This window comes from Lasioglossum baleicum, chromosome 1, assembly GCF_051020765.1.
Source record: "Lasioglossum baleicum chromosome 1, iyLasBale1, whole genome shotgun sequence".
NCBI lineage: Eukaryota > Metazoa > Arthropoda > Insecta > Hymenoptera > Halictidae > Lasioglossum > Lasioglossum baleicum.
The window spans coordinates 11013749-11036306 of NC_134929.1; the positions used below are offsets into that span (position 1 = coordinate 11013749).

A 22558-nucleotide genomic window follows, 5' to 3' on the forward strand; every position below is an offset into this window, starting at 1 on the left:
ATTGGTATGCCATAAGTGATTATTGGTCTTATTAATAGTTTATAGCAGAGGAGTTTTACTTCCTTATCTAGATACTTCGAATAAAATATTTTTTTGTTCGCCGCTACCGCTTTTCGTGCTTTTTCAAGTTGAATTTGTACGTGCTCGTTATAATGTAATTTAAAATCTAGATGTACTCCTAGATAACGAACGATTTTTTTGTGTGGTATTTTTTGTAAATTTGTGTCTTTGTTGTCTTGTATTTCGAAGTTTTTAGCGTTCCTCCGTACGTCTGCGTTTGCGTTCGAGTTTTTAGATAGGCATGGTCTGAATAGAATAGTTTCGCATTTATTGAGGTTTATTTTAAGTTTCCATGTATGAAAGTAGTCTTGTATTTTGTCAAATAAGTCTTGTAGTTTCTTTTTTATTTTTGTCGGTCCGTTGTCCATGATATACATTAGGAAATCGTCTGCGTACGCTATGGCGCCTTTGCGGTTGTCGTTATCTAGGTCGTACATTAACAAAAGGTCACTTAAATATAAGCTAAACAGTATTGGGGAATTTACGGCGCCCTGTTGCAATCCGTTTTGAACTGTGAATGATTCTGTAGAGGTGTTTTGTCCTTCAGTGACTTTAAATTTTTTGCCGTGAGTCATGTTCCACATCATTTTGATGAGGTGTGGGGGGAAATTTTTTTTTATGAGTTTGTAAAATAAACCGTCCAGCCAAACTGTGTCAAACGCTTTTTCTAGATCTATGAAGATTGCGCCGACGCAGTCTCCTGCATTACGCGCCCAGCAGATGTCTGCTGTAAATTTTGAGATGGCATGTACTGTTGAGTGTTTTCTTCTGAAACCGTATTGGGTTTCGGGAATTATATTATTGTCTGTGCAAAAATGTTCTATTGATTTGTTTATTATCATTTCGAAAATTTTGCTGATATTTGGTAACATGCTGATGGGTCGGTAGTTGGCTGGATTAGAGCTATCTTTTCCTTTTTTTTTTAATGCTATAACTTTGGCTGTTTTCCATGCCGTTGGAAAATATGCTCTGTTTAGGGAATTGTTAAAAATTATTGTATAATTGAATCTGTAAACTGGTGGTAGGTGTTTTAGTACTATATTTGGAACGTTGTCGAAACTGGCAGATTTTTTACTGTTAAGATGTTTTAGTATAAAGTCCAGTTTGGTTGTTGAAGAGAAGTAATTTGGTGGTGTTAAATTGGTGTTTGGGTTGTCTGCTCTGTTATTGTCGTTGAAAGTGCAGACTGTAATGTCGGAGCGTATGTCATTGTTTATTTCAGTTTTTAAATTGAGAACTTTTTGTTCTATTATGTTTGTTAGTTGTGGTTTTCCCATGTGTGTGTTTTGTGTATGTGCTTTCTCAAAAAGTGCCCCTAGTACGTTTAATTTTTCATTTATGTCAGTTATTTGAATGTTGTCGTTCACGTCTGTCTGTCTGTTGTTTATGTTTATGTTGGCTTTTGCGATTACTTCTGTGTTGGAGGTATGTAATTTTAAAGGATCTATTGTATTTTGTTCTTTGGGTCGGAATAATGTCTTTATTGATGGGAATAGTTCGTCTGGTTTGTGTGTTGTTAGGTTTGTGATTTTTTTTTCCAGTAAGAACTAACTGATTTGTGGAATTCTTTTTTTATTTTTTTTTTTGTAGATTTTAGCAGGTATTTCAGCATTTGTATGTGTTGATCGTTTAAGGTTGTGCAGTTGTTGATTGCAGTCCGTTTGTTGAGTTGTGTTAGTATTGTGCTTTTCAATTTTTTAAGGTTTTTTATGGTTGGTGTGATGAATCTATCTGAAGAGTTATAATTGTGTGAGATGCGTGGTGTTGTTTGATTTATGGCTAAGTTAATGTTTTCGTTTAGTTTTTCAATGTATCTGTCAATTTCGTCTGTGGTTAGGTTTTTATTGTTTGGGATGGCTGTGTCGTCTATGTTTAACAGGTTCGTTTGAAATTTGATCCAGTCTGTTTTTTTATAGTTGTAAATTATTGACGGGGGAGGTTTGTCTATTTCCATAGTGTTGTTGTGGTATAGAGAAATAATCATTTCTACCGCTCTGTGGTCGCTGTCAAAATCAAGAGTGTTTAATCTACCTGGGGCGGGTGTGTTGTGAAATTTTATGCGCTCGTCTGCTAGGCATATGTCTATGAATGATCCGCCTTTTGGATAAGATGGAATTTTTGTGTTTAGCAGAGTGACTCTATTTTGAATTTTATTGTTTTGAATCCACGTTTTTAGGGTGGTTCCTCTGTTATTGATGGATGGGTTATTCCAGTCTGTGTGTTTTGCGTTTAGATCACCAGCTATTACGAAAAAGTTATTGGTGTTGTATAGTTCTAATTGGTTGCAAATTTTAGTGAGGTCTATGGTGAATTCTTTGTTATTGCTGCTGGGTGCGTATGTTGCTATTAGGAATAGTGAGTTCTGGTTTACCTTGATTTCTATAATTGTAGCTTCTAGAGATGCGTGGAGTGAGACAATTGGCTGGACGGTTTTAAATTTTAAATTCTTTTTAATAAGGATGCCGGTTCCCCCAGCTTGTTTCGCGTTTGGTCGGTCTGATCTCACGAATGTAAAGTCTTTAAAATTGACTTTGTGCTTCGAGTTTAATTTTGTTTCGCATAGTAGGACCACATCAGGTTTTTGTATGTCTAAGAAATCAGTTAGAGCTGCTCGTTTCTCGTTTGAAATAAGGGAGTTTACATTAATTTCTATTATTTTTAGTGTTTTATGTGATGTTGTTGTGTTTCTGTTGTTGTTTCTATGGCTTGTGTGGTTTGAAAGAGCGTTAGGGTTCATCTTATATCACTAAATTGTTTGCTAGCGCTAGTCTGTTGATTTTGTTGTTGTTTTCTTCTATTTGATATAAAAGTTTGTCGGAGAGTGAATTTATTGCTGAGTCTATTAATTGTTTTATTTGCAGGAGTAGTGTGTTATGTAATTGTATGTTTGGATCGGTTTGAGAGGTGGAAGCTATCTGTGTCGGTTTCGTTTGGGTTGCGTTAATTGGATTGTTGGTGTAGTTAGGAGATGTTGTATTTGTTACTGCTTGGCTGAAGGAAAAACCCGATTTTATGAAATTTGAGCTAAAAGTAAGTTTTTTCTCTTTTTCAGAATGTATTGCTAGTTTTCTTGCTTGTATTCTTTCTTTAAATTCTATTAGTTTGGGGCAACCTCTGTAAGAGGCTGGATGACCGTGGCTCTTACAATTCACGCAGTATGGGGGAGAGACAGCTTTTACTGCTGTGGAGATTAGGGATCGAGGGCATTCGCCTGGATTGTGGTCGTGTTCGCATTTAACGCATCTATAATTAAGGTTACAATTTGACGCTACATGTCCAATTCGTTGACATCTTATGCATTGTATTCGGTCTTTTTTTATTAACTTTTCCCATTTTACTATGGTGTGCATGAGTGATTTTATTTGACTCAGATTTTTCAGATTGCTTTCAGCTGAAAGTTGGACTATGTAAATAGGTAGGATTCTACCTTCTTCTGATGATCTTTTTGTTGAGAATCTTTTAACAGATATAAACGACAGGCCTTCTATATTTAGTTTTTGTAGGGTGTCAAATATTTCCTCCGGTTCGTAATTACCTTCTATGTTTTTAAGTAAAACGGTTATGTTTTTGTCTGATTTAGGCGTGTAAGTAAAGAACTGAGTATTAATGCTTTTGAGTGTTTCGCAGGCTATTTTGTAGTTCGTTATAGATTGTGTTTGTAATATGTGTTTGTTATTGTTAATTTTTTTTATGTGAAAATCATTTATTACTAGGGAGAGTTTAGCTATTATGTCCTTCGTTGTGTTTGTGTGTAGCGTGATTGGCGGAGGTTTATTTGTTTTTTTATTCTCTACATTTGTTTCGATATCAGAAGGAGGTAGAATTTTATCTTCTTTACCTTTTTGAAGATTCAATATGTGTTGACCTTTAAGTGGGCCTTGTTGGGGGTGCGACTGAGCCGTTGATCCGCTGGGCCCTGCTATTATTTGTGGGATGTGATTTACTGGGCTTGCCTTTGTAGATGCAGTTTCTGTAGGTCGGTGCTCCGGGGTGGGGTTCGAGGTGTCCATTGTTTCTTCTGCTTGTCCTATGGTGTTCGACGCTGGGTTTTTATTGGGGTTGTTGATGTCCGGGGTTAATGTATTTTTGGTCCGTTCCTTTTTTGTTGCCGTTCCCAGGTCTTTGTTGGAACTAGGTCTTTTTATACCTGTGCTGAATATTTGGTTCGTATTGCTGGTGCCGTTACTTTTTTTCTCTGAGAGGGGGGTGGGCTCAGTGTCCAGTATTGCGAATCTGTTGTTGCTAACAAATTCGTTTGTTGGCGACGGAGTTCGGTTTTTGTTTTTTTCTTCTTCGAGTTGCTTGGATAGCTGTTCGATTGTTTTCTTCATGTCGTTGATAATTGTGTACAGTTCCTCTGGTTTAGGGTTGTTCATCATGATGCCATCCTTCGTTTCTGGTTGTTGATTTGTTGATTTTGTTTTGTTTTTTCCCATTTCTGAGGCTGTCGATATATTGTTTCTGGTTGCTTTGTTGTGTATGTTTGGTTTCGGGTTTTCTTTTTTCGTTGCATCCTTGTTGCTTAGGATTTTGTTAATCCGCAGCATCGTTTTCTTGTCTAATAAGTTTTCTGTGTCGTTGCATTCTGCTTTGATTTTTGAGATCGTTTGCGATAGTGTTTTGTTCGACGAAGGTGTTGTGATGTGTGCGCTAGATTGAGAGCTGCTGCATTCAATTGATTGGACGTTGCTAACGTTTTCTTTGCCTGAGGAATGTGCCCCTGTTGGCATCGCGTTTTCGCGCGCGATTTTTACTTTTTCACTCGCTTCTTTTTTTGTTTTTTTTTCACTCACCACTTTCACATGTGATTAACCAGTAGCACTTTGGATAACGCACTGTGTGATCGATGCGCATTAAACTTTGATCACTGTTTTTCACTTATGCGAATCGTTTCTTGACGATCGCTAGGCACGTTTCAAAGCTGTTTCCTGGAGGCGCAGGTAGCACGCTGGGCATGACCTACCCCTGCGAAGGTTCGAAGGGGGATGTGATAACCACTACACCACGGAAACTAGTTGCGGTGTGGTTCGTTTTAGCGGTTGGCTGGTTGCCTCGAGCCTTTGATCGACCGCTTTGCACGCGTAAAACCGGTCCGGTCGATTCCGATGTTCCCCGTCGGGCTGCGGATAAAAATCGTAGCGGCCTTTTCCAGGGTCCTTGTTCTTGCGACCGAGGGAAACGATAAGAGTGAAACTGGCGCGGGATCCGCACGGGATTAGGGGGCGCAAGCAGTGAACGCAAGCGGCGGGGGGTATTTTATGTCGCATGAAATTGAAATGTCACGGGCGACGTTTCCGTATCTGATAACAAAGCGCAATAACACACACGGCTGCGCAATAATGTACGCGTCTGTGCAGTCACGTACGCTTCCATCGCATCGGCGGCACGCACGCGCGCGATAACATCTAATTTCGGGCAGGAAGTACCTACCCCTACGTCCGAGCGGAACAACGCGGCGAAGCATTTCGTTGTCGAACGACTTTCGACAGGAGATTCGGTCGGCCGGTGGTCGGACCATCTCCCGGAAACGTTGAAGCCTCTCGCGAGCGAAACGCTCCAACTTTGATTTTAACGAGCTCTCCTGTGCAACGATAGCGTACACGTTCATCACGGGATGCACGAAATATTACCGGCAGTTACCTGATAGTTTTAATGATATAAACAATTAATGATACATACGCAGGCAAGTGCACCGCGACCAAATTGCACGACCGAACTCGATCACCGAATTGGGCAATTTGTTGGCACAGCGAGGGCTGTTGAACGGATTGGACGTTCAAGAGGTTATTGTAATTATAAACAAGGGAAGGGAATATTCGATAACCCTCTTATGACGACGAAGGGAATACGAAGACAAATGAATTCGTATAATACGTGCAGCAATTGAGACGGTTACGAATCGACCACCCTTCCCGAGGGACGTGCGAACGTCTTCATTTGAATGAACACACTTTGTAGAGTGTAAAAAAAATCAAACGTGGATCCACAAACCGTACAAACGTCTTAATGAACCACCCGACAACATCCCGACGAACGTCGCACACTGGTCCACGCGCTCGATCTAGCTGTTCATTAATATTTTAGCACTATTTGAAAGTTTAAAGGTGTCGCAATTTAGGTCGTTGCATTCGTTTTGATATCAGCTACAATATTATGAAGTCAATAATACATATTGACTTTTAAAAATTCGAGGTGAATTTATTTATGCATTAAAAATTTCTTTTGTAATTTTTTGAATTGAAATTTGTAGACTGCTGAATGTTAATTAAGTTTTGTTTAAAACATTTTTTTCTCAGATCATCGGAAGTGTCTGATAAATCAGGTTCAGGCTTTACATAAACACAATAATCAATCATTTTTGAAGTAATGTATTTTATAAACATAATCAAAAATATTTTATTTAAAACTGTGCGAAAAACATAATATTCATTATAAAAATCAAAAATATAAGTTTTATATACAATTGGGAATGATGTGGAATTCGAAAGATATCCTTTACCAAAGATTGAAAACTTTGAAGATTCCTCTTTAGTTTACTGAGCATGTCTACCTCAACAGATTATAAATATAAAATCTTAGTACAAAAGATATACTCTAAATATGGACAAATACTATTAATTTCCAACAAAAATGGACACATAATATTAAATAGATTCTCCTGGGTATCAATAAGAAAACAGATAATTTTTTCGGTGGCAAATAGGATTCATGAAATGTTGATTTTTAAATGGTTGTTCTAGTCATGAACATTTAGGAAGCAATATACATTCAACAAACATCGATTTGGGCAAGTTCCTTTGAACCAGTGTGCGTCGGGTCGTTATTTTCCACAAAATCATTAGTCAGCACACCCGGTGCAAAAACATTCAAAGTCCCAGTGATCGTCTGATCTACCGCGGACACACTTTGATTGTCGCGGCTCCGTTATTCTGTTGGTCGTGAAGCGCGCAACGTCTGAAATATCCTCTTGAACCCAGTATCCGGCAATTTAATATTTAATATCTTGACTGAGCGACCCAGTCGTACGACGCAGAAGGCTGTCAAGCGCACGAGAGCCAGTCACCCCCGTCCCAGGTTCATCTTTTGCCCGGATTCGTTCGGAGCAGTGGAAAGATTAGCTCGGTGGCGCTTAGAGTCCGCTGAATCTCGTCGCCGTCACGTAGCAGGAGGTTTTTCTGAAAAGTAATCTGCTCGGGCCGCGATGTATTCCGTCGGTGGCGGGTGCACGGAGACTCGGCACCGTTAATCCGTAAAACAAACCTGCATAATCCGTTCTCTCGTCGAGCAGGACGAGGACCGGCTGGCTTCGGGAGCCCTAGCGCGAGGTACGTAGGTACGCCCTCTCGTCCGCGCCCCTCGAGTTCTCTTGTTTGCCTTGAAATATTCACGGTTTAATCTAAACTTTCATCTTATCGTCGCCGTTCGTGCTCGAGGATTGGCTGTCGGCCGATTCGATCGAACCGGAGCTGTTTTAGGGCTCGGCAGGGCTGCGGAGCTGCGTTTCGACCCGAGCTACGACGCGTTGTAAACCGACCCGAGGACGATCGAGTCGTTTCACCGAGCTTTACGACCGCCAGGAAAGATTCTAGGGCCGGGAAAAGATTTTCCTATGCTTTTCGGAAAGCCGACAGGTTCACCCTACAGCCCTGGGGAACGTGCAGATGGCATGGTCTGCGATTAGTCCTAAATATCAACCCTCCCAGCCCTGCGCCAGGCTCGACATTCACCTCTGCACCAATAGTTGCGTTTTTCCTCGATTCAGAGGAGATATCAGACAATTACGGACAAAAGTCGAGTCGCTGGTGCAGACACGTGTATTTTTGAAGCATTTTTGTGAAGCGGGGAGTCCTGCTCGATTATAATTCACAAAGATGCAAGGTAATAAATGCGCTACTTACAATTAGTCTGGACCTTCAACCACCTCTAAATGTAGCAGACTCATAGCGAAAACAAATGTTGAAGCTTGTCTTTGTATTAATTCTCTTTATAACGATTGTAATCTGCATATTTAGTATTAACAGACATTGTTGTTGTATTCACTTGTAGTTATTTTTGTAAAGCGAAATAAACCCAGAACGGTTTAAAGTGCTTAAACAAAAAAAAATTTTATAAAGAAAGATTAAACCGACTTCGGAAAAACCCACTAAAAAAATGTACTTGCAAGTATGAAATAATTCCCATTTAATTTATGTGAATACACATACAAAATTGAAAATTTTCCAAATGACAGATGTTGCCGATTATGATTTCATTGGAATATGGTGGACTTGGAAATCAGTAGGTGGGAAGAGAAGATACATTAATATGTGAAAGCATGTAGAAGAATATAAGAAATTTTCAATTTCGCGCCGTCTCCGGAAAGATTGTATTGAATTTAGGTTCGTGTGTATTCACATAAATGAAATGGAAATTATTTCATACTTCTTAGTGCGTTTCTTCGAAGTCGGTTTCATTTTTTTTTTATGAAATTTTTTTATTTCACACTTTTTAGTCGAACGAGCAGAATTTGTAGAACACCGTGGGGTGGTTTTTCGGTGCAATAGAAACCGCAAAGAATGAAAAAACGCGAAATTTGTTTTCACGGGACCAATCGGCAGACATACCCTACAAAATGCAATAAGTTTCGTCCTGATTGGTCCATCCAACTCGGAGTAATCGGTGAACATACATACATGAAATAATTCATTTTTAGCAAATAAAATCGTAAGGAATCAAAAAATGCAAAATTTTTTTCACGGGACCAATCCCGAGGACATATTCTACAAGATGCAAAAGGTTTCGTTCCGATCGGTCCAGCCATCTCGGCGAAATCGGTGAACGTACATATAAAGCGAAAAAAGGTACATACAAATCGAATTGAGTAACCTTCTCCTTTTTCGAAGTCGATTAAAAAGGGTCCTGCTCGCGTGATGGTTTTATAAGGCCGGATTTGATGAGTCGTGGGATTCTTCATCGGTCATTGATGCGTGTCACATGTAGGGCCGCACGTAACAATAATAATGAATATTACCCCTTCGAACGACGGATCATCCATTGACGGCTTTTCAGCAGATAAACAGCGAAATAATTTGGAACACGGAACTACCTCCCGTATTTTTGTACCGCCCCTGTGCCAATTCCCGAGTCCCCGATGCTCCCCTCTCGTTTTCCGTTTTACTCTCGCTGCTCGGCTCGGTGATATAATTGGAAAGGAGTCCAGGACGTCGAGGATAATCGCCTGACACAAAGCTTATTATATAAAGATTATCACGAACCCCCGAGAACGGTGTGACGCGCCGCGCTGTCGACGAGATGAGAATATTTTGAAAAATTATCGTGCCGCGTGGAAAAAAATCCGACGCCCTCGGAAAATTTATTATCCGCTTGAAAATTGATCGTTCTTTCCGCCGCTGCGGCTCTCGGGATTCTCTTTTTGGTCGTCGTCGACGCCGCGTAGCAGACCTCCTCCGTTGTCCTGGGCGTGTTCGATAAACTGTCGGGCGAAAAATTTTTCGAAAATTAAAAGTTCCGCGGGAACGAGCGCGTAAAGTCCGCGCGGCGCGATAATAAGGACGGAGCAATGGTAACTCGTGCGCCGAATAAATTTCAGGAAATCGATACTCGGTGGATCGCGAACGCCGCCGGCCGTTTCATCGTTTTACGAGGGCATTATTATTTCTAATAGGTTTCTAAAAGCGGCTGGATATCCGGTGACGACGAGGACGCGGCGAGCGGAGGGCAATCTGGGGAAAATATATAAACCGGGAAATCGGCTACTGTTACGACATCATTTTCTACGGCGCGGAGAGGAGAGACAAGCGGGGCGGTGCGTAAAAGCGAGCGCATACTTGCGGCGTCTGTTTCGTCTCGTGGCTGCATTAAAATATTGATCAACGCAGCGGCTGGGTAACTGATACCGAGCCGCACACGCGGGTCAATACCAGCCAGCGGCCTTGCTAAATTAATTAATCGGTTGCGCTCCACTTTCGCTAATGAATATGTTGTTTCACGCCGAAGAACCGCCGCGCCGGGAATAGCTGTCGCCCTAAACGGCCGCGTCTTACGCCGCGCCGAAGCGTTCCGCCTCGAACGTTCGATTAATCGTTCCTCCGCGGACGCGAGACGCAATCGGATTTGCGGCGTCACGCAAATCGATTCTCCGCCTCTCGTTCCGACCGCGTTCTTCCCCGCTGTTACATTCGCGGTGAGACGTTCTTTCGCTGTTTCCGACCGGGGATGCACGAGAGGTCCTTATATCTTATTGGTTTGCCTACATTCTTCTGCAGCTCGTCCGTGGTATGCAATATAGGGTTAAGGTTCCGCGGTAGGATCAAGGACGAAAGCGGGAACGTGTCGCGGAACCGTGTCGCGGGGCAAAAATAAATCTTTGAAGACAGGCCGGATCGATGCGCGAGAGATGCAGCTGCGTTCCTCGAGGATATTTGATATTCTGACGTAGTTGGAATGAAAACAGCCGCCCGTGTGGGAATTGGGTCGTGCTCAGGTAGAAATAGGCATGGAAACGCGCGTCGCTACGTCGTTGGTCCGGCCCGACAAGTTTCTGAAACGGTCCGTAGCTCGCAGGCAGATGAGGAATCACGGATGATCGAAATTCGCTCAGATACAGCCGCGCGACGACTGCACACGTTGCATCTTCCGCTGCTAAACGGTTCCTTCCTCGACAGCCTTCCTCGAGGAAGAGGAACGGTGTGGGAAGAGCGACTAGAACGGGGAACCATGTCACGAAATCGTCAACTGAAAGTTTCATCGAGGTTAAAAAAGGCAAAAGGCTCGAAGTGGAGAGAGAAAAGGCGCGAGAGCCGGCACGGCGCGCGGCGTTCTCCTCGGGAAACGTCTCGCGTTGCACTCGGACGCATACGTCGGATGCCTCTACATCGGTTGCCACTTATCGATCTCGACCCGTTGAAAGCTCGTGGGAAAACTTCTCTTCCGCGGCGGTTGCTCGCGTCTCTCGAAAGAGGCGGATGGATCCGTTTCGAATAATTCGCCGAGATGGACCGCGTTTCCGTCTCCAGTTGCACCGCCACCTGCTTGCGAGTAAGCGCGCCGGATTTTCCTTCGCGGTTCCGAAACGATCCCACCGTGGAAACGGCTGTTTGCACGGTGGAACCGCGTCCCCGGTCCCCCTCGAAGATGTTCGGTCGCTTTGTAGCGAGTTCGCCCCTCGTTAAACACTCCCGTGCAAATACGAGGCTCGTGGGGATTCGATTATGCCACAGGAAGGGACACCGGGACGCTCTGTGGACAAGCGCGACGTCCATCGAACCCCGAAGGCGCATCTGCTCGCAATTTCTATCGTCGATCCTCGACCGTCACGAATCAAACTTTCCTTCGATCTTCGATTGCACGGTGTTCACCTCGCCGACGCTTTTATAATTTTCGTGGTACACCGGTCTCTGCTTTCGGATACCGCCGCGAAATCTCGGAATCCCACGTGTTGAGACGCAACGCAATGCGAGACCCATGAAACTGTTCCTAGAATTTGAGACCAAGTCCCAAACACTTCGACCATCAGACTAGAGGAAATAAATTAGTCTAGAAGTCGAAGGATCTTGAGCCTGAATTTTTTCATTAACAATTCAAGACAGCGCACAGTGGGGTATTTGCCCGATTTCAGCGGTCATAACTGAATTAAAAAAATTTTAGATAAATTGTAAAATTTTTGTGGCTTGAGTTAGTTGAATGTCTGAGGAACAATCTCCCATCATTCATTTTCCCATTCATGTATCCATTAAGCACTGACATTTGTCGGAAGATGAAGTTCCGCTAACCCGCTTTCATTTCTCAACGAATTCACCTGTTAGTAACTGTTACCTTATTTACATACACTAACAGATTTTTGTTTGGTAGAAGATTTTTTTAGCTAAGTATAGGGTATACTTTTAAGAGAAATTCACTTTTGTACCATATACATGTTTTTAATTATTAATACTTAAAGATAACCAACGATGAGTCACTTTCTTGATGATTCTAAGACTTTGGTAATGATTTCGTTGTACTTCCTTGTGCGTCCCGGTGCTCATTTCTGTGCCATTGTATTCTTTGAAGTCTTCTGATTAAGATGCAAGAAAAATTGTTTCTGCTTTCGTCTGCTTTCGTGTTTTATAGTTGATTTACGAAAAAATGGCGATCGGGCGCGCGCGAAGATCGCAGCATTTCTCACATCCTGCATGTTCGCATTCGCTATATTTTCGTATTTACATAAGTAAATATTAAATAATAATAATAAACACACAATATATACTAAAATACGAAAACAGTATACACATGAAATTTAAATAATATACAGGGTGGAGCAATAACTATGTCCACCTTGAATATTGTCGTTATTTGTAATAATATAAAAAAATGTTATCAACAAAATTTTCCCGGAACAGAGGGGGACATGTTGTGGTATAAACATTTTCTGCGTGGGTGGAGGCATAGAGGAGATTTCAAGGTCACCTTGATTTTTTTTAAACAGAATGTCATTTTTTATACCATAGATTGATAGAGTATCAAATTCTGAGTATAAAAGTGTTGACCTTCGTATGTCCTAAACCTAATAGTTAACGAGATATTATCGAAATAATTTTCTTTCTTCTTTTGATAATATCTCGTTAACTATTACGTTTAGGACATACGAAGGTCAACACTTTTATACTCAGAATTTGATACTCTATCGATCTATGGTATAAAAAAAGGACATTCTGTTTAAAAAAATCAAGGTGACCTTGAAATCTCCTCTATGGCTCCACCCACGCAAAGAAAATGGGACACAGTACAAAAAGTAGAAATCTTAAGCTTTAAAATGGTTGTTTTTTCATCAAATTTGGATAAATTTTAGCAAAGTTACAGCAGTTTCAATATTGAGCGAATTTTGAACTGGCTGTGGCCGCTGAGATTGGGCATATACCCCACTGTGCAGCGTCTGGACCACTTCTTCAGCTCACTCCCAATTTTCTCCCACTGTATTCTTTACCACCTCTAAAACAATTATCGCATCCCTTGAAAAGCATCTTCCCGTTTTACTCTTCAGTCTCCAGCCTATTCTCACATAAGCCACAACGCCCACAACTTTGTACAGTTGTCCTACTTAAATAAAATATAAGTTATTGTTACTTCAACACTTTATACAGTTATTCTTCCCCATTCATCGAAACACCTCACCCTTTACCAACTACCTAGCACGGTTTTAAGGGGAGAACTTCGTGTAATTGGCCTGTTTTTCGAGAATTTTTTTAGAAAAATGTAATGCGTGGATTGGTTTAAAATTTGAGGTACAAGGACGTACAAGGAAAATAACGTACAAGGACATCTCCGATCCCTTCTAACTTTTTTATCGTATTCCTCGGGAATTTTCCTATCGATTTAAGCAAAAAAACTGCTCAAAAATTTCATTTTACACAAGGTTCCCCCTTAAGTAACCAAGCCATGGGTGACAGATGTGAGGAAAGTCGAGTTCACCGATCTTTTCCATCTACGCACGTACACCACGTCTCGCGGAGAACTTGAAAGGATTCTTCTGTCTATCCGGATTACCTATCCCGGGAACCGCGCGCCGGAAACGCGGTTACAAACGCGGAAACGAAAGAGTGAAGCTCCTCTGGTAATTGAATCGACCGCGCATAATTCGACCAGCTCCCTTTCGAGCCGGTTCGATTCGCACACGCGGTTCGTTTTGTCTCGCAAATATTTGCGCGCATCTTCCCTCTCCGGGATACGTGTTCGCCGTTGATGGCATTTATCAGCTCGATGTAACGGGTGATCCGTTTTTTACGGTGTCCGCGCGCGCACCATTCTCGGGGCCGGCATTTGAATGATAATGGGGAACGCGCGGGCGCGCACGAGTCAGATGTTCTCGCCGTGATAATTGATAGTCTCTCCCGGCCGGGAAATAAATATGCATTAACAAAATAACAAATTCACGGGGTTCGATCGATCCCGGCCGTTATTACACGCGTTCGAACGACGGCCCGTTAATAATGGCGGCCGGCTACGTGATCGAAATGCGGAAAACTGGGCGCAACCACGGAACAACGGAAGCCGTCGGCCCCTTTGTCGCGGGTTACCGTGCCCGTGTGCTCCCGTGCTCGGTGTAACGAGCAAATTTATATTTTATTTACGGTCGTTGGTTAGCCGAGAGACGGGCGTTTCGTTCGTTCGCAAAGTGGTGTAAGAAAAACACGGACCCGATGGAAATTAAACGAACCGCTTGCTACGAACGCAGAGCTTTAGAGCCCGTTCAGACATGGCGGTAACCGCGCGTTTTCACGTGTGAACGAATACGAAAACGCTGTCGCTCGTGACTCTTCTCCGTCACTTCCTCTGTTTATTATAATCTTCCCTTCGTTGTTGTATCGATTAAAACGAGGCTCGCGCTGCATCGATTCGAAGAAAGAATGATGGCAGAGTTCGGTGGTCGATTCGACTCGCGCGATCGAGGCGCGGTTACCGAGGGCGTAAAATTTCATTGTAATCGGAATGCTCCTTTCGCGGCGTGAATCGGCATCGTCGTCGGCTCGTAACGAGGATTTTATTGCGGCCTAGGTGCGTTTATCGAGGCAATTATCGTTGCTGCCATTAATTTCCACTCAATCGGCGCTGGCATAATGGCGAGCGGAACAGGGAAGGGAGCCAAACTACGAGCGATTCTGTCAGGCTTTCGTTTTATTCGCTGCCAGTCACCATGGTCAAGCGGAATTATCATTGTCCCTCGGCCTCCCCTCGGCTCCGCCGTGTCGGTTCCGTCGAACAATCATTTTCCTCGAGTGGCTGCCTGCCGACGCGTCAATAAAGGCATTTCCGTTCTCGCGTCGATCTCTCGCGGTAATGCGACGCGCGTTCACCGTTCATTGCAATTTCGCATGACGCTCGAACCGTGCCTGGCAGCGAGCGGTTGCATTATGCGCTGTGCAAGGTCGGTTTCCCCGGAGCTACCACCGAAACCGAAACGCGAATAGTTTCACGATCGCCGAATGAAACTGCAGTAACAGCGGTGGTGGTGTCTGCCAGCGGCCAGAGCTCTTCGTTCCGCGATCCAGATTATCGGCCCAAATTAACCCGTTTGCGTCATAAACAACGATCCAAATAAATCGGTTGCCTTATCACTAGACAGCGGATTTTATGCATGCCTCATAAAAATAGGCAGCCGCGACACGAAACGCGATCGCAAGAATTTCATGTTGCTGATATACTGTTTAGAAATTATTAAAACAAGAATGCAAACAATTTTATATAAAGATCCGCATATTTATCACCAATTTATGTTTTTATTACACTCGAGTGTAACAGGCCTTGATATTATACTGATTTCTTAATTAGTGCTGCGATTTTCGAGGCGCTAGCTGGACAAAATCTTTTTTATGACTACAAACTGTGCAGATATTGGAAATATTAATCCATACAGATCTTTTTGCTTCTCCACATAACGTATCCATACACGATTTCTCCGAAATATATTTATATAATCCATTCAGATGATTATCCATTAAGATAACGTATCCATACACGATTTCTCCTAAACACATTTATATAATCCATTAAAATGATTGTCTTCCCGAAAATTCCTCCAAACTTCCAAGAATTCAGATCGTGAAACAGATCACTGTCACTAAAAATATAAATATTGTTCATTTCCGCATTTTAAAATTTACACGAAAAGATAGTTTAAAGTCTCTCTAATGCTACCAACAAAAAATTTGTCCGTGTATTGGCGTTACAGAATTGCCTCCTTTGAACTTATTGAAAAATTTTCTTTAGAATATAGAAAAGTAAGTAGAAAACGTATTTTAAAACTATCGATTGATATTCAATGAAATAAGAATTCAAAATTCCTGCACAGTTCTGCCGACGAAAAAGACTTCGGGAGTTTTACCGACAGAGAAATGTAAATATTCTTACTGTCTAGACATTACTTCAAGTGACGAGCATCTATTTTTTACGGAATTACGTTACGAGTTTTGTCCAGCTAATTAGCATTGATCGCAACACTGTGCGCCGATCCGAAGTTGCCCGTGGCACTGTTCATTTAGACTACGATTTTGTCGCTGCGTCGCGTCTCGGCGACATTCAATTAGGACACAGCTTTATTTTGAATCGTCCTCGCGGTTTTCCTCGAACCTGACTCGATTCGCCCGTAATCCTTTTAAGTCTGTTACCTCCGGCATTATTCCTCCGCCGTAGAAAAGTTCCGAATGCTCTGCCGAGGAACCAATCCAAGTGCCGTGCGATCGTAAAGGATCGACCGGTTTACGGGGTCTTTTACGAGAGTTCGAGCGGACGTATCTGCATTTACACGGCGTGATGATCGAGTACGCGAGAGTCCTATCTAATCCACGGCTGGTCAGTCTATGATGTCCGAGGTCTGGAGTCGTGCGGAATATCGAAAATAGCGATTAGTATCGCAGTTTGGCCAGCTTAACAGTGTCAGTCTAGCAGCCTGAAAAATTCAACAATATCGAAATAACGCGTTGAATGGAATCAAAATTGAATCGTTAAGATTTGAAGGCTGAGAGTACTCTTCCAACCTAATTAGCAGATCCCAATCAAATTTTAACCCGGCGTTAGTTAGGTGGAGTCTCACAGACCCCAGGGATTTTAGATTGATTGTAATATTGTAACAACGCGTGACAGTTGTCAAGTATTTTTGAATAATAAAAATTTAATTTCGTGGATCTGCGTTTTTACTCTGATAAATTACAAGCCTCTTAAGCAGTACCTAATCTTATATCTATGAAAAAGGTATTTATATTTCTATAATGCAATATATTTTTTCCTGGGGTCTGTGAGACTTACGATACATTTTCCCACCTTACCAACGTCGGGTTAATAAACACAAATAATTTCGTCTCTCAATATTTTTTAAGAACGCAATATTTTTTACCCGAGTGGCGCTTCGATTATGAACGCTTGGGAAGACGTAACAGCAGTCGGATAACAAAAATTTAATACTCGTCATTTGTCATTCGCTGATAAGAGACAGGGAACGATGTTCCTGCTGCTTATCTTTCTTGGTCGGCTCGAACGAGGAATATTTGCGTGATAGTCGACCCGACCTCGACCCGACCGAGTTCAAGCAGTTTGTGCAGGCCTTTCCCCAATCGTGATTCAACCCGGAAAGAAAGACGCGGCGCGGGTGTATCCGTGGCCTACAGCTGAAGGGAACTCGGGTGAACGCGCATCGAGCACACTCTCGGTCCCCGGTGCAACAACTCGGTCTGACTGCGACTGGTTTCTTCGTCCGCGTAAAAATACGGGACGCGCGCACGAGCCCTTTAGATCCGTGCTCGCACACTGGATTCGCCTTTGCCTTGTGCTCTCACCGGACTCGGAGCCACGGTAAATAAATGAAAACGACGAGACAAGACGAGACGAGACGAGCGTGCTCTTTCGACTCCTTTTCTTTTCCGGCGAGCGTCGTGCCGTAGGATGAATCGATTTCGACCGATTGTTACAATCCTGACAACAGGACGACAGTGTAGAATTAGGAAAAGAGCCTTGAGAAAAATAGAAGAGTTTCCGTGCACGAAAATAGATTCGAATATTTATTCTTCTTTCATTTAATCTCTTCAGTCCCTTAAATATGGGTTCATTTCGCTTTAAAATTTTGGAGTTACAATGATTCGAATATTAAAAATATACGTATTACTCCCTCTGTCCCATATTCATAGTAGCGAGTGAATATTTAAACGGGAATTATTGGCGAATGCAGCTGTAAGTTATGTTGTAGCGCAAAATTGCAAAGCCTTCTGTCAAAATCAATGTTTCATGACATCTGTCATTTGTTTTGACACATCTTTCAATTCGTCGGTTAACCTAATTATTACAGATTATAACTATTTTTCTAATATCATCCGCTGATCGAAATCAATTGTTTTATTTCAGTTGAATATCAACCCATTGTAACAGTAAGATGAAAATAAGCAAGTTATGCTGGAAGTAATGAAGAACGATGACTCCAATAATTTTAACGAAAATATTTAAAAATCCAGAAACTATCTGAACGCTCAAAATAAAAATTAGGAGTAATATTTTTAATCTAGTTTTTTTGATAGAAAATGTAGCGTTCTATATTTATTTTCTTTTGCTACTATTATAGTTTTTTGATAGACAATGTTGCGTTCTATATATATTTTCTTTTGCTACTATTATTATGGGACAAATTAAGTTATATCAACTGCTACTATTATTATGGAAAAGGGAGTAATAACTCTCTCAAGTATAAAACCACACTATATAAACTAGAAATATATCAGATGATTACATAAGTTCATGCCCAATTTGAAAATAAAATACAATGGTTAAATTTTAAAGATTTAGTTAAAGATTGGTTAAATTAAAATTGAAAATTGGTTAAATTTTCTGCAATTGGAAAAGGATGGTGACTATATGTATAATTGATTAATAAAGCTGTATTCTTTAAAATTCAACATTGAATTTTAAATCGGGCATGAACTTATGCAATCATCTAATACAATAAATGGAATTCTCCCACGATGTATCATTCGATAGTAAGCGGCGATAGCGTGTAAGACAGAGATGAAAAGCGGTATTTTCCCCGCTTCTCCGAGGTACAGGTATCGAGCTGCGAAACCAGCGGCGCATAAGCGCGGCGTATGAACGGAGCGACGGTTTTTCTTGACGAGGGCGCGGCGTCGAATAAGCGTCGGTCTCGCGGATATTCGTAAGAACCGGTATATATCAGGTTGTGTCAAATAGCCGCGATATTAAGGGGAACGGCAGGGGATGAAAGCGTAAAGAGGATTACGCGTATTGTGCATGCTGTCAGAGATAAATGACAACGAATGCTCGGCGCGTGTCGAGGATCGTAATGGGTCTGCTCCTGGCGTCTATGTAGACGAGGATTCTGGGTAACGGACGCGCGCGCGCGCGCGCACGAGCAGAGACCGGCGAAAAAATGATGCGCGATGCCACGGTACAGCGGAAGCGATTATCGCAAGCCGGGAGTTTGGGGAAAAAAGCGCCGCGATATTTGGCAGAACGGATCGGCGAGAAATTTCGCGATAACGCGGTCGGTGGTCGATGCATTGTAACGCAATTATTCGCAATTAAGCGTGTACGGTTATGCCGAACGCGTTTTCCGACTAAGGGTGCGTTTATGTTGCAGCTGCGATGAGACTAGAAACGCGTTCTATTGTTTCGTAATGGAGGTGTTTGCATCGCAGCTGCGGAACAGAGCATCGCTTACCAAAATGACCAACGGTACGCGAGCGTCGAGAACCAATTACTCGTTCTCGGATATTATCGCGAGCTCTTATCATCCGTTCGTAAGCTTATTGGCGATAAAATAAGCCGGAGAAAGAGATTTTTCTTAGCGGCGAACGGATAAAGAGTGGTTCGGGTGCACGAGCACGAGATGCGTGTCTGCTCCTCGTAACTTCTTGCTTTGAAAAACGAGATCGATGCTCGAGGGGCAGCGTTTTGACACTGTGAAAGAAGTTCGCGTTAAATCGCGGAGCCACGCGATCACGCTTCCTGCTAAATCGCTCGTGGCACGCGTTAAGATGTTCACAGCTCAATGAAACTTGGCAAAGGAAGATTTAGAAGAGCGTAGAGCAGTGACCCGCGGAGCCATCGAACCTTATCCGATACCAACGTCACGGAGAAACCGATAGAATTCGATTGTCTTTTCGATGGGACAGAAGATTATCGAGGGAGAATCGTCGGAGGCGTCGGAATCGGATCGCGTAGCTGGGAGATGTGGGAGGTCGAGCAGAGATTCGAGCGGGGTTAACGATCCGCTGCAAGCTCCCGGAAGCAAAACACGGGATCCGCACGCGCATTGTCAAAGCTCTCGGAACGTTCCGGCGCGGCACGGCACGGCGCGTTCAACGCTCGAGGAAATATTTGCCTTGCGAAGATTTCTCGTGTTTGCCGAACATTTTAAATGTCCCCGTCGCTTGTTGCCTCGTCGAGTTTCACGAGCGGCCGGGTGGGCGGACCGGGCGGTACTGTGGGACGATCGAGCGGAGCGAGTTAATTAGAATCCATCTGAAAATTCCGACGATAAATTCACGGTTTCCGGGGGCGTATTGCCCGAAGGACGACTCGGATATAAATTTCGATTTAAGGGACGTTGCCGGGCTGTGCCGGCCTGGATGGCTGGCTTTAATAACGGGCCGAGAGTCGCGGCTCTGCAACTTTCGTAATTACTCGACTACGCTTTTCGGCCGCCGTCTCGCGCATAGCCGCGCGCGCGCTTCTTCGGACTTCTTGCGTCTCTTCGCAAGAAACCGCCCGGGACAACGCGGCGTGCGTCTAATGGCGTTCCAACTTTCGGCTCTTTCGCGCGTAATTCCCTCGGGGCGGCTTCCTTCTCGATTTCGGTCCAGCGTTTCATGATTTACCGCCGAATCAGGGCAAATGTTTCAGCGGCATTAAAATATCGGGAAAAGTTGGGAAGCTTATGTGACCGCTATACTCATCCTCTATTAGGCTCGTCAAACCTCTACATGTGTCTATCTAGGTTTACAAGTGCAGTAAGTCCTCGACTTACGCGGATTGTACTAAAATGTACAGCACTGTGAATAATTATAAACTCACACTTATTTCCTGTATTTTTTCGTTATTATTTCCAAGAATCCACTTAGTAAGTTTTACTACATTTATGATGAGGTAGTACGACCTTTTCTATGTTAACAGTCTCTTGCTATCTCTTCTTCGTGCAATGTAGTAGCTAAATGTTTCGAAACAAGGAGATTTGAGCTGTGAATATTTATAAACTCGGTCGCTATTCATACCTCATTCAGAACATTCCTGAAATTTTGACAGATCTTTTTAGTGATAGTAATATCACAGTAAGTCTCTAAAAGTATCTTTTTAAGGATCTTTGCAACAATTCTGTACTGTATGTACGCTATGTCGCGTGGCACGCAATTGAGGGATGTAAGAAAACAACGAATAATCGATTTGAAGAGCTGTGGGAAAAGTCAACGACAAATTGCGAGTATAATTAATAGATCCCAAAGTGTACTTAAATGTTTCTTGAAACTTGGTATTGAAAATTGCGGGAATATCAAGCGACCTACATGATTTTCGTCAACTGTAAAATGTGCAGTTTCAAGAGCGATATTAAAAACTGGTACTTCTTCCTCTAAAATTGTGAGTCGATTTAATTTGAACTGTGATTCCAGTCTTGTAAGAAAGTGGGTTGCCCATTCTAGAACGTTTAAATATCAGGAATGTTTGCGAAAACCGCAAAACCGAAAACCGAAAACCACGAAACTATTATTTTCTGTTTGCTCACTTTCGTGATAGTTAGAATATAAAAATGCATAGACGGTTCCGTCATTTTTTGTTTCGGTACTATGAAAAACCATCAAAATATGGTTGAGTTTATAATTATTCACAGCACTGTACTACATAAATACTGTCGAATTTGATATTCCACGCTTTTTTTTAAATCTCAGAAGCCACGAACATAGTTGGTTCATCTGACTTTTCCTTCCAAATGAGTACATACATATAGTACGTACAAAGTAGATCATGTTAATAACCTTCCTGCGGTGGCGCCCAGGCGCTATTCGACTTACGCGGAAAGCGCTGCAACGAATTAACCGCGTAAGTCGAGGACTTATCGTATTTAGTAACAATGTTACATATGTTATCGTTAAACACAGGGTAGACGATATTCACGTATTTACAATGAAGATACCGCATCGTTTAGCAAGACGAACGAAGCATATTCTGACCGATGCTCGAGTTTACAGGTTGATGAATTTTTCAGTAGATTGCGGATCTTCGTGGAAATTTTCGCTTGCATAAATCGTTCCACCTCGAAGATCTCTAGCGGCGAGCGCGGAATAATAAAGGGAACTAATTTTTGTTCGGACGTCTAATGACCAGCGGTCTAACTCGAAGCCAAGTGGCCCGGGCGTTTGTTTGTAGTTCGTCTAAAGGGAGAACGATCGGGATCGTTTGGCTCTTCGTCGCGTGGAACTACGTCGCGTCGTCGTTCGAGTAAAGTTCGCTGCTCTGTGGGAATCGAAGATGGGACCGGATATATGCCGAGTCGACGGAAACCGCGCGTAATACGTGGGATATTCCTTGGAAGTTCCGCGGAGCCTCCGGATCCGGGAGCCGGGAGAGGGTTAAATAAGAGCCGGTCGGTTCGATGAACCGACGACGGTGTTCCTCTCGGTCGAAAGCTTACCGGTAATTATGCGGGGATTAAACGAGCGCGGTGCGTCTTGTTCAAACGCAGATAGGGGCTCGTTCGTCCTCTCTCTCTCTCCCTCTCTCTCTCTCGGTTCGAACGAAGACGGAATCGCTGGAATTATACGGGGATGCTCGGCAACGGTTACCGAAGTGGAAGTTCGTTAGCGACGCGGGAAAAGCGGACCCCGTGCCGCGAGCAGCATTATGCAGATCGACGAATTCCCATTCCGTTCCGACGACGCGACGTCGCCTTCGCCATGAACAACGGTTCCGTTTGTTTCGACCGAGCCGCGAAGACGCGAGTCTTTTCCATTCGCTCGCGTGTTCGCGTGCGCGTCAC

At 42.9% G+C, this 22558-nt stretch overlaps 1 protein-coding gene across 4 annotated transcripts in view; it reads left to right on the forward strand.

The window, feature by feature from the left end:
- LOC143214709 (uncharacterized) overlaps positions 1–22558 on the forward strand; it is a 144789-nt gene that overhangs the window by 48215 nt on the left and 74016 nt on the right. For 2 of the 4 annotated variants that reach the window (XM_076436065.1, XM_076436066.1), the window contains exon 3: positions 1–22558. This exon is cut by the window's left edge and continues 32753 nt beyond it; it is cut by the window's right edge and continues 30582 nt beyond it. The exons of the other annotated variants lie outside the window; for them this stretch is intronic. The gene's annotated coding sequence lies outside the window, so the exon portion shown is untranslated. 4 annotated transcript variants of the gene reach the window in all.